Source organism: Protopterus annectens, chromosome 3.part0 (assembly GCF_019279795.1).
Source record: "Protopterus annectens isolate FY-2018-M chromosome 3.part0, PAN1.0, whole genome shotgun sequence".
NCBI lineage: Eukaryota > Metazoa > Chordata > Ceratodontiformes > Protopteridae > Protopterus > Protopterus annectens.
In genome coordinates, this window is record NC_056731.1 from 1,290,857,045 (window position 1) to 1,290,867,044 (window position 10,000).

Genomic DNA, 10,000 nt, shown 5'->3' on the forward strand with positions numbered 1-10,000 from the left:
CAAAAGAATCTACTTTTGCAATCAGTAGCCAAAGACCTTCCACTAACTTATGACATACTTTGAACAGAGGTAGAATTACAGAAGGCTATTTTGTAAGGTAAGGTAAGGTGTAAGGTTGGAGGCTAGGGGCAAGGGCAGGATTAGTGTTAAGGGATAGTACGGGCATGCTTTTCTCAGGATGGGCAGAGACAAAGCCCCCTCCACTACCTTACTAATGTGTGATGACCCCAAACCCTACCCCTAACCCCAATTGCACACTTTACCTTAGAAAAGGGTCTATATTACTTTATCAAATTTACTACTTAGTGAACACTTCTTCGTCGAACTCTGTTAAGTTAAATATTATTCCATCGAATGATTGTTTCAGTGAAGTTTTCCACAGGGGAAAAAAAAGTCGGCCAACCCAGTGACTGCAACAAAAACAGCTCTATTTAAAACCTACCCTGGTGAGGGATGCAATCCCCACATCCTCCCTAACTAAATATACCAACTCTGACATCACACCACAGTGTTGAAAAGGGCAAATTCCCAATGATGGCCCACTGTTTTTTCCCCTGGGAAAAACTTTGCTGAAACAATTGTTCAACAGAATAAGATTTCGCTTAACAGAGTTCGATGAAGAGGTGTTCAGTAAGTATGCATTCTATAAACTGAGAGGGACCCCTTAGAAAAACCTTTTCCATAGCACTGCATTACACAAGACACTCAGATACCACATACAGCAGCACGCACACTGCACTAAACTGATCCCTTTCTCTAGCCCTTACATTAACAATAACTGACAATCCCATATACATATACTCCTACGTTTCAGCATTAAAAACCCAAGTATATATATATATATATATATATATATATATGTATATATATACATATATATATATATATATATATATACTGTACCTGCAGATGCTTGATTTTCACTGTATCCAGATTTCCAGTGCTAGGTCATTACTGCTGTCAATGAATTTTACAAGCACTTCCAGTTCACTCTGTTATGAAACCTGTTAATCCTACATCGTGAATATATATGTACATCTAGCTATCTACCTATCTGTCTATAGATCTACTGAAGTTACTCAAACCTTTATTAGCTCTATAACAAAAACATCACTTAAAAGAGTGAAAACAAATGAATAAAATAGTGTGTCTGCTCTGAGACACAGCCTTGGAGCATTAAAATCAAAATAATTTTTTACAGAAAGGCAAGCTCTCTCACATCCACTATTACTTAAATACACCAGCTCCATGACTGCACTATACTGGGAAATGGTATCTTCCCAAACTCAGTATTATAGCAATTTTGCTCAAAAGTCGATCAGCTTCCCTGCTGATCAAATTAAGCATGCAGGAAAGTTGTCAACCTTATTACCAGTAAAGCAATCTAACCTGACCCATATGTATGCATCTATCTATCTACCTATCTATATACGCGTGTGTGTGTGTGTGTGTGTGTGTGTGTGTGTGTGTGTGTGTGTGTGTGTGCGTGTGTGTGTGTGTGTGTGTGTGTGTGTGTGTGTGTGTGTGTGTGTGTGTGTGTGTGTGTGTGTGTGCATGTCTGTGTTTATACTATCAATATAAATAAGTAGATAGATAGACAGCTAGATAGATAGATAAATAGATAGATAAATAGACAGAGATATGAAATGAATGTTTGACATGTTAAATGATTGATGATATAAAAAAATACTGATCATGCCAGCAATTCATTGTATCAACAATTTAAATTGGGGGGGGGGGGTATAGACAAGATGGCAAACTGCTAACAGCAAAAAGTCTTTGCTCTTTTTTTTCTGACAGGATTTTATTATACAAACTTAAGAAAAACTTATTTTCCTATACATTTTGAGTCTTTTAAACAAATCAAGTTTTTATGATTTTGTCTTTGATTTTTTCCTGGTCGAAGTTTTATTGCTGTTGTCACAGAATGAGCCACTCAAAAGTAAACTCTCAAAACACCTTGTTGAAAAAGGAACTACAGTCTATAATGGGCAGTATCTGTGAGCTTTCTGTTAAATTTGATAGCATTGAGATCAAAATGGACAATATAAAAAGATTCCAAGAAACAAACAGAAATATTTAAAAAAAATCATAAAACCTCAATCTGTTCAGATCTCAGCAATAGAAGGCACATTAAATGACCAGTACAGTAGAATGGCAGAGAATGAAAAACAAACAGAATTCCTGTTAAGAAACTACAAGACCTAGAAAGTAGATCTAGAAGAAATAATATTAGGATGTATGGAATACCAGAAAAGGAAAATGGAGACACCATGTTGCAGTTTTTAACTAAATGGATGCCTAAAATTTTTAATCTACCAGAAGCTCTTTCTTTTGGTATTGAGAGAGCCCATAGATCTGTTTTGACTCATTTGAAGAAACATCTTCCAGTCCCCAGATCTGCTATTGTAATATTTCTCTCCAGACAAGACAAGAATTTAAAGACTGTTTGGGCTAATTCTCTGGTAAAAATAAATAAGAACATTATTAGGTCTGACAATGACTACACTGCATCTTTTATGACCAAAAGGATAGCATGTATTCCATTCATAAAAGGCTTAAACAAGCTAAATTTTAAAGCTCAACTAATTTTTCTAGGCAGAATATGGATCTTTTTATCAGAAGGTCAGAAAACATTTAATTCTCTAGAAGACGCAGTGGACTTTTTTCAAAAAAAGAAACTGTTTGATCAATCAAAAAGTATGGATCAGCTTAAAGAGACATGCAACAAGAAATGGCTGGTCTTCAAAGGATAAAAATAGTAAAAACATAAAGAAAGAAAGAAAGAAAGAAAAATAATGCTGTTCTCATTTTCTGTTTTGCCCAAATAGCTTTCTCACAGGTATTCAATTTTGCCATCTGTTACAGTTCATCATCAGATTCAAGGTAAAACAAACATAAAATGTTATATGTTATCAAAATACCTTTTCTATAGTATCTGAAATAGTGTATATACATTACAATTACTATTACTCACAAGTTCATTTATTATTTTATTTTAATTCCCTCTACCATTATTTTCAACCATAAAGAGTAGCCTGTATGTGGTGGCTGGGGGTGTATTGACAGTATCTGAAATAGTGTGTGTGTGTATACATTACATATACTTTCTATACTTAAGTTCAAATAATCTTTTTTTTTTTAATTTTGGTTTCTCTGGTTCTGTAACATGCTAACTGTTATATTGCACACACAAATATTTGCATACTGTCAGACTGGATTTTTGATTATTCAATCTAAAGATTTAAGGACTTGGCATTGTGAATCCTGATATTTTAAAAGGTTATTTTTATTAACTGATTTATTATTGTGACTGACCTAATATATTGTTTCATATCCACATTTCATTTATGCAAGTACAAACCTTTAACTTCTTTGCTAGCTATGTCTTATATTTCTGACATTTTCTAACTTTTGTATTGTTCAAGGGCTATCTGGTATTTTTTATCTGTGCTCCTTCAGAATACAGATTCTTCACAACAATAGATAGTTTCATAAAATAAGATTTATAAAATAACTGATCTGGTTCTTGCAACAGACAGTGGCACACCTAAAGGTCATAATCTCATAAAAAGTACAACAAACACATAGACCATGGGTGATCCATAGATAATGGAAGACCTGAGATATAATACAAAGAGGTAGTTAAGCATTAAGATTGTTGGTGGAATAGAGAATATTTACAAATGCATAGCATGAATGAAGCTGATAGTATAGTAAATAGATAATGACATGTGCCATACATAACAACTGGCAGTGTATTAAAATATTGTTATAGAGAGCTCTTAATCATCTGAAAGTTGGTAAGATACAGATTAAACATCTGTACTTAAGTAAATGATGCTACATTGCAATTCTGTATACATAAGGACATCCACATGCAAAAACACAGTCAAACTAAAATACATATTTACACAGACCACACTTGTCTATTCATAAGAAAGGGGTCTACAGGTGTATTTACAAAAGGTTTAACCAACTGCCTACAAAAACTAAATGCCCCCATAAACTTTTGTTATTACTCCAGTATTGAGTTGTCCCAATGCTTTCCTTGAAATGCATCTGTGAAATCTAACACCTGATGTGATGCCCAAAAAAGCTGTGCAATGCAAAAAGCTGTAAGATTAAACAAAGGGAACACTTAATTACTAAAATGCAAATTAAAACAAGCATGTAGAATGCTGGTATATTTTATATGGGATAACATATGGTTGACACCTCTGCATACTGGTCCCTGTAAGATTTTGTTTTTATAGAAAATGATTTTTACAGACATTTGACTGGAAACTATTAACAAAGATTATAAACTTGCTCTGAGAGAAATATATTTGTTTGACTTCTATATAGATATTAATTTGCATATAACAGCATTTATAAATATTACTGTACTTATACATTAATATAAGCTGATAACTTTGTGCTATATGAAACAGTTTAGAGGAGAAGATGCTTAAAACACCTCAATCTGCACATCTGTTGCCTTAATTACTCAGAGTTACTTCACTAATTATTGGAAAATAATGTTAATGAGCAGATTTAATTCTTTGTAATGTTCTGCATTTCTTAGTGAAATATGTCATTTTATTTTCTACTAAATTGAGTTTTAAATCATGTCAAGTATTTTTCATCTCTCACTGGTATGATGAATAGAAAACCTTGATCCACACATGTCAAAATATGGCAATGATAAGTACTATATGCAAATTTTAAGTACATAATATTTAAAATATAATCATAAATGAATGCTTCCTGTGCAGAAGTTAGATGTTAAATGTATATTCCAAGTACAAGAGGTATTGATAGTAACATACGTGCATTTGTAATACAAATAAATATTCACTTAAAACACTCACTTATTTGTATATTTACTCTCATGCATAGATACATAGAACATATTCACTCTCATAATTGTTATTATATATATCAAGCATCTACTCATAATTTATAAACACATACACACAGTTATATGTATGCGCATCCACGTAAAAATGTTATGCATGGGTCAACTTCATATTAACAAAATTACACTTTACCAAATTTATAAATGCCGAGATGAAATTATCTAAACAACAGAAGCAAGAAGGTTGACATTACCAAAAGTCAAAACAACAAAAAACTGCCATCAGATGTTGTTCATCTCTCCCAACAACATAGCCAACAACAGCTTTGGTATTTTTTTTTGTCAAAAAGATTAACAACTTCAGATTTAATACAGAACTTGAGCTTCTGAATGCAGATCACAGTATAGTGAGGATCTGGAAATGTATCCTTTTCCCCACTTTAGTATGATCTCAGAGTGGGTATACATAATCCACAGCAGTATGGGGGTGCAGGGGGCTGCACCCCCTGCAAAAACTTTAAAAAAGTAGAGTTTTGTGTTTGTCATATATAAATTATGTCATTGAATATTTTAAAGGCATAGCTACAGTGTTGAATATGTGGAAGTGGAATGTTTAGATTAATAGATTTGTGTCCCTTTAACGTTTATTGTTTCTAACAGGAATTTATGCAGTTTACACTGAATACTTTTTTTGGTTGCAATTCTTTATAAAAGAAGTGACAGTATTGTTATGTTTATTTTTACAGTAGTTTGTATGGTGTCAGGAGTAGTGAGTAGTTTCCATTGTTAATTTTTTTATTATTTTGACTTTTGGTAATCTGAAGTTTCATGCTTCTGTTGATTCGATAATTTCATCTCAGCATTTTAAAATTCAGTAATGTGTAATTTTGTTAATATGAAGTAGGCCCATTAGGCATATATAAGCGCATACAATATATACAGATATGAAATTTTAAATTGTAGCACCTTTTAATTATACTTCCATATTCTGACTATTCCTTTTACCTTTTCACTCATGTTATTAAATGAGTTTTAATAGTTTATGATATGTGATCTTGATATGTATAGGTGTTGTGATGTATATACGTTAATGTGTCATAGGTGTTATCAGTTTTATTTATTTTCTCCATGTAAATGCTTAAATACTAGGCCATTTATAGTATTTTATATAGTAGGATTAATTAGAAGAAATGGCTATATAAAATGTCTTGATCAAATAGCATTATTTCTGGGATATTTTGATATATTCAGAAATACATAATATCATTCTTTATTATTAACATTTCCAACTTTATATTTCTATGATCTTAAATACTAATATTTCTGAAATTAATACTTTACATTGTTTTTCATTTTAACATGAATTGAGTGTGATCTAAATAGTTATAATAAATAATATGGTTTTAAATTAAGAAGCAGTAGCAACTGTTTAGCTTGGTGACATTGGGATGGGTTGGTTGCTGTGTGATTTGAATGATTATATCATCAAATCAGGGGATTTTCATTCCATAATAAGAGGTTTGAATGTATATAATTTAGAAAGTTTGCTTTTTTTTAATCTGTCCACAACAATAATTATTAGCACTTGGTTATTATATTTAAGCTAAACCATCTTAAATAAGTGCATTTATGTGTTCGTATGAATGTTGACATACAATTGTCTCTCATTAAACATGAATGGACTTAATATTCCATTGAAGAAGAGTAGCTTAAACAAATAGTTAAAATGGAATAAAGCTCACAATTTTTTTACAAGAACCATATTTGTTATCTGAAGATGTAGATTGATGTTAAAGGATTATTCAACTCTTGTAAGTTCTCATTTTAAATCATGAAGGAGAGACACTCTTATTCTTTGCAGAAATACATTACCTATAATATTAAATACCTTTTTTGAGACAAAAAATAGCATGTTAGGTTTCGCAGTAGTAGAAATTGACAAAAAAAAAACTTATACTTTTGTGAATTCTTTCTGGATACCTGGATTTGGAACCAAATTGCTAAGACATATTTGAATATTATAACCTTATATACAAAATGTGAATTGATTATTGCAAGAGAGTTTACTGTATTCTATTTAGTAAAGACACAACTACTGATAAATTACTGAAGCTATCCTCAGTAGCGAAACACATCATTTCATTAATTCTCAACATTTGAGAGATACCTATGATATTAAATCAATTAACCCTCTTAACTTTACACATTATTCTTATAGATTTGGCACCCAGAAAAACATTGATAAAGGTTTTACTTCTAGTAGTTTATTTACTAAAATTGAAAATATATTGCTAAGTTCATGTCCTTTATCTGACCACAATGCTATTACATTTACATTAATGTTAAAGCCAAGTAATTTGATTTACTATCAGAGAATCCCTGCTTATATAGTAAAATCAAAAGACTTTAAGGAATGGTGTCTAAAAGAAAAAGATCAATACATGAAAGTTAATAATAAGAAGTTTCAGAAGTAATTATCTTGGATTCTGTAAAAACCTATCTATATGGAAGTGTTAAAAATTGGTACATATGTAAAAAAGAGTGGGATAAAGAGATTGTTCCCCGGATTCACTAATCTTCCATGCACGACTAGCTTAGTACTGCATGGAAGTGACTGTTTACGAGCAGCACGGCAGTGCACCATACATATTAATGAAGGTGCGCTGCCTGAGCTCCTAAACGGACACAGAGCATGTATGAGTGCAGGGGGCATTTCTGAGAGCAGAGCTCTGAGAATATGCATGTCTCTGCAATCAAGAACAGCAGTTTAGCAATAAAAATGAGTGAAACCGCTCATAGGTGGTTGCATACCCCCAGAAACATCCCCCCAATTTTATAAAAGCAGTAGTTAAAATATAATAATATAAACAAGTTAATTTTTTTATCAAACAGATAAAATTTAACTGTAGGTGCATGGGTTTGCCCATTGCTTAGCTATGTATACTGCAGCTTAAATGGCACAAGAGGATAAATATCAAGATATAGGCAAATGAAGCAATACTGTAATAGTGTAGTGGGCAAAGTATTCGTCTTACAAGCAGTCATTCCTGGTTTGAGTCTCACGCCAGTATATTCCATTTTCCATGTCAAATCAATTTATGAGCAATATTTTTTTATGCATAACCTACTAAATAAATATTTGTGAATTGGAGTACTGCATTAAATGCAGATGTGAGATGACATTGTCATAATGTAAAATCCACAGATAAACACAAGTGCCCCATACAGTATTTGTACACATGAATCAAAGATACAAATCAAAGTTATAATGTGTAATGAATGATAAATCCATAGAGTGTCCAAATACACCACCTTCCCAAGAACCATTTTACATTTCTGTCTAAATTATTGTGGGAGTAAGCAGGAGTAAGCACTATTAAGCAGTAATAAGCGGGAGTAAGCATATTTAAGCCGCAGTAAGTGGGTTTAAGCCCATTTATGTGGGGGTAAGCAATGCGCACACAGGTTAAGCAATATTGAAGCTAACTCTCTGTAAGCATATTTAACCGGATATTAGCATTGCTTACCTTCACACAAACCCATGCAAACCTGCTTACAATTGCTTAAACGTGCATTAATCACTCTATATGCAACAGCTGCTGTTCTGGCCAGAAAAATAATAAACAGCCCTTGCAGATCTTGAACTCAGGACCCTGTACACTATAGTCATAGTAGTTAAACAGTAAGCCATCACAGCACTATGTAAGATTGAGGTATCACCAAGCAGATCCTCACTATATGATTATTAAACTTAACATGTGAAAAGAATATATATGCAGTATTATGTTGTATAACCTACTACATAACATAAATATGTGAACTGGAGTACTGCAGTAAGTCCAGATGTGAGGTGTCATTGTGATAAAGTGTTGAAATCCCCTAATAAACACAAGGACCCCATACAGTGTACGTACACATGAATCATGGATACCAAACACATATATAGCATGCAATGAATAATAAATAAATGCCAAAACAGCAAATAGTATGCACATTAAATCTTAAGCAATGCTAAGCTATGCACACCCCTGCTTACTAGGTGTAAGTAATGTGTATGCCAGCTAAATCATTTTGCCCATTGGTATACCCCCTTTAAGCAATGCCAACCTTAGTTAAGCAGGTTTGCCCATAGCTTAGCATTTTAAAAACAATCCAATCATGGCAAAGTGTGGGAAATCAGCCCTATTTAAACCCAACAGGTGGGAATACATCTCATAACTGGTTGCAGCTTCCTCCTGTAGGCACTATGACTAGTATAGGAGAGGGAGCATGCTTTCAGGCACAGCACTGGGGCATCCAGGAGTCCAAAGTCATGGCAGGACTCCTTGTTAAAGACCATGACCAGAGACTGCTGCAGGGCCAGTACCAGGGTTCCCAAAGCAGAAGCCTGAAACTGTCTCACCTGTGGCCTCACCAGTGTCACTGGCATACCTCAAACTGGTGAGCAGGTCAGGCATCACTATGCTGACCTGAAGTGGAGAAAGAGGGATCTCTTGGATCAGTGGATCCAAGAGGCTAGGTGGACGGGGGATGTCCCAGCCGTGTGTAAGTATCAGTCCATTACCTGTTTAATAATTGCCAGCTCATGTATATTATGTATAAGTATGGCTAAATATTCCTCTTATGTCTTTGACAGTGGCAGATGAGGGCCGTGAATCAGGAAGCACATACCTGTAGATTGCAGAGGTTGCATCGTGAGACAGGTTAGTAATACTCTTGCATGTACTGTCATAAGAAATAAATCTAAAAGTAGAAGTAAGTTATTTGCCAGTGTAAAGCCTGAATTGTTTAAGGCATGTACTGAATACACCAGAGAATATGGCAGGAAGAGTCTCATATAGGTTGTATGTAAATAAAAGGTTAACAGCCTGACAATAAAGGTCTAATTGCTAGACTGCATGTGTTTACTCTGGTATCATATGGTAATGTAGAGTTGCAATCTTTTAATAGTACTGCTGTATTAAGCACTGTTACCCACACTGTGCTACATAAATAAAATGTGTAGCGATGTCTGTATATGACTGTTGCAATCACAAGAGGTCATATTGTACAACTGAGAGAGACTTAGAAAGAAAACAGTGAAAAGCTAGACAACATTATCCAAACAACACACTCAACTGAGAAGTGAACTGTTGTATTTTTAGCACACGCAGTCATGGT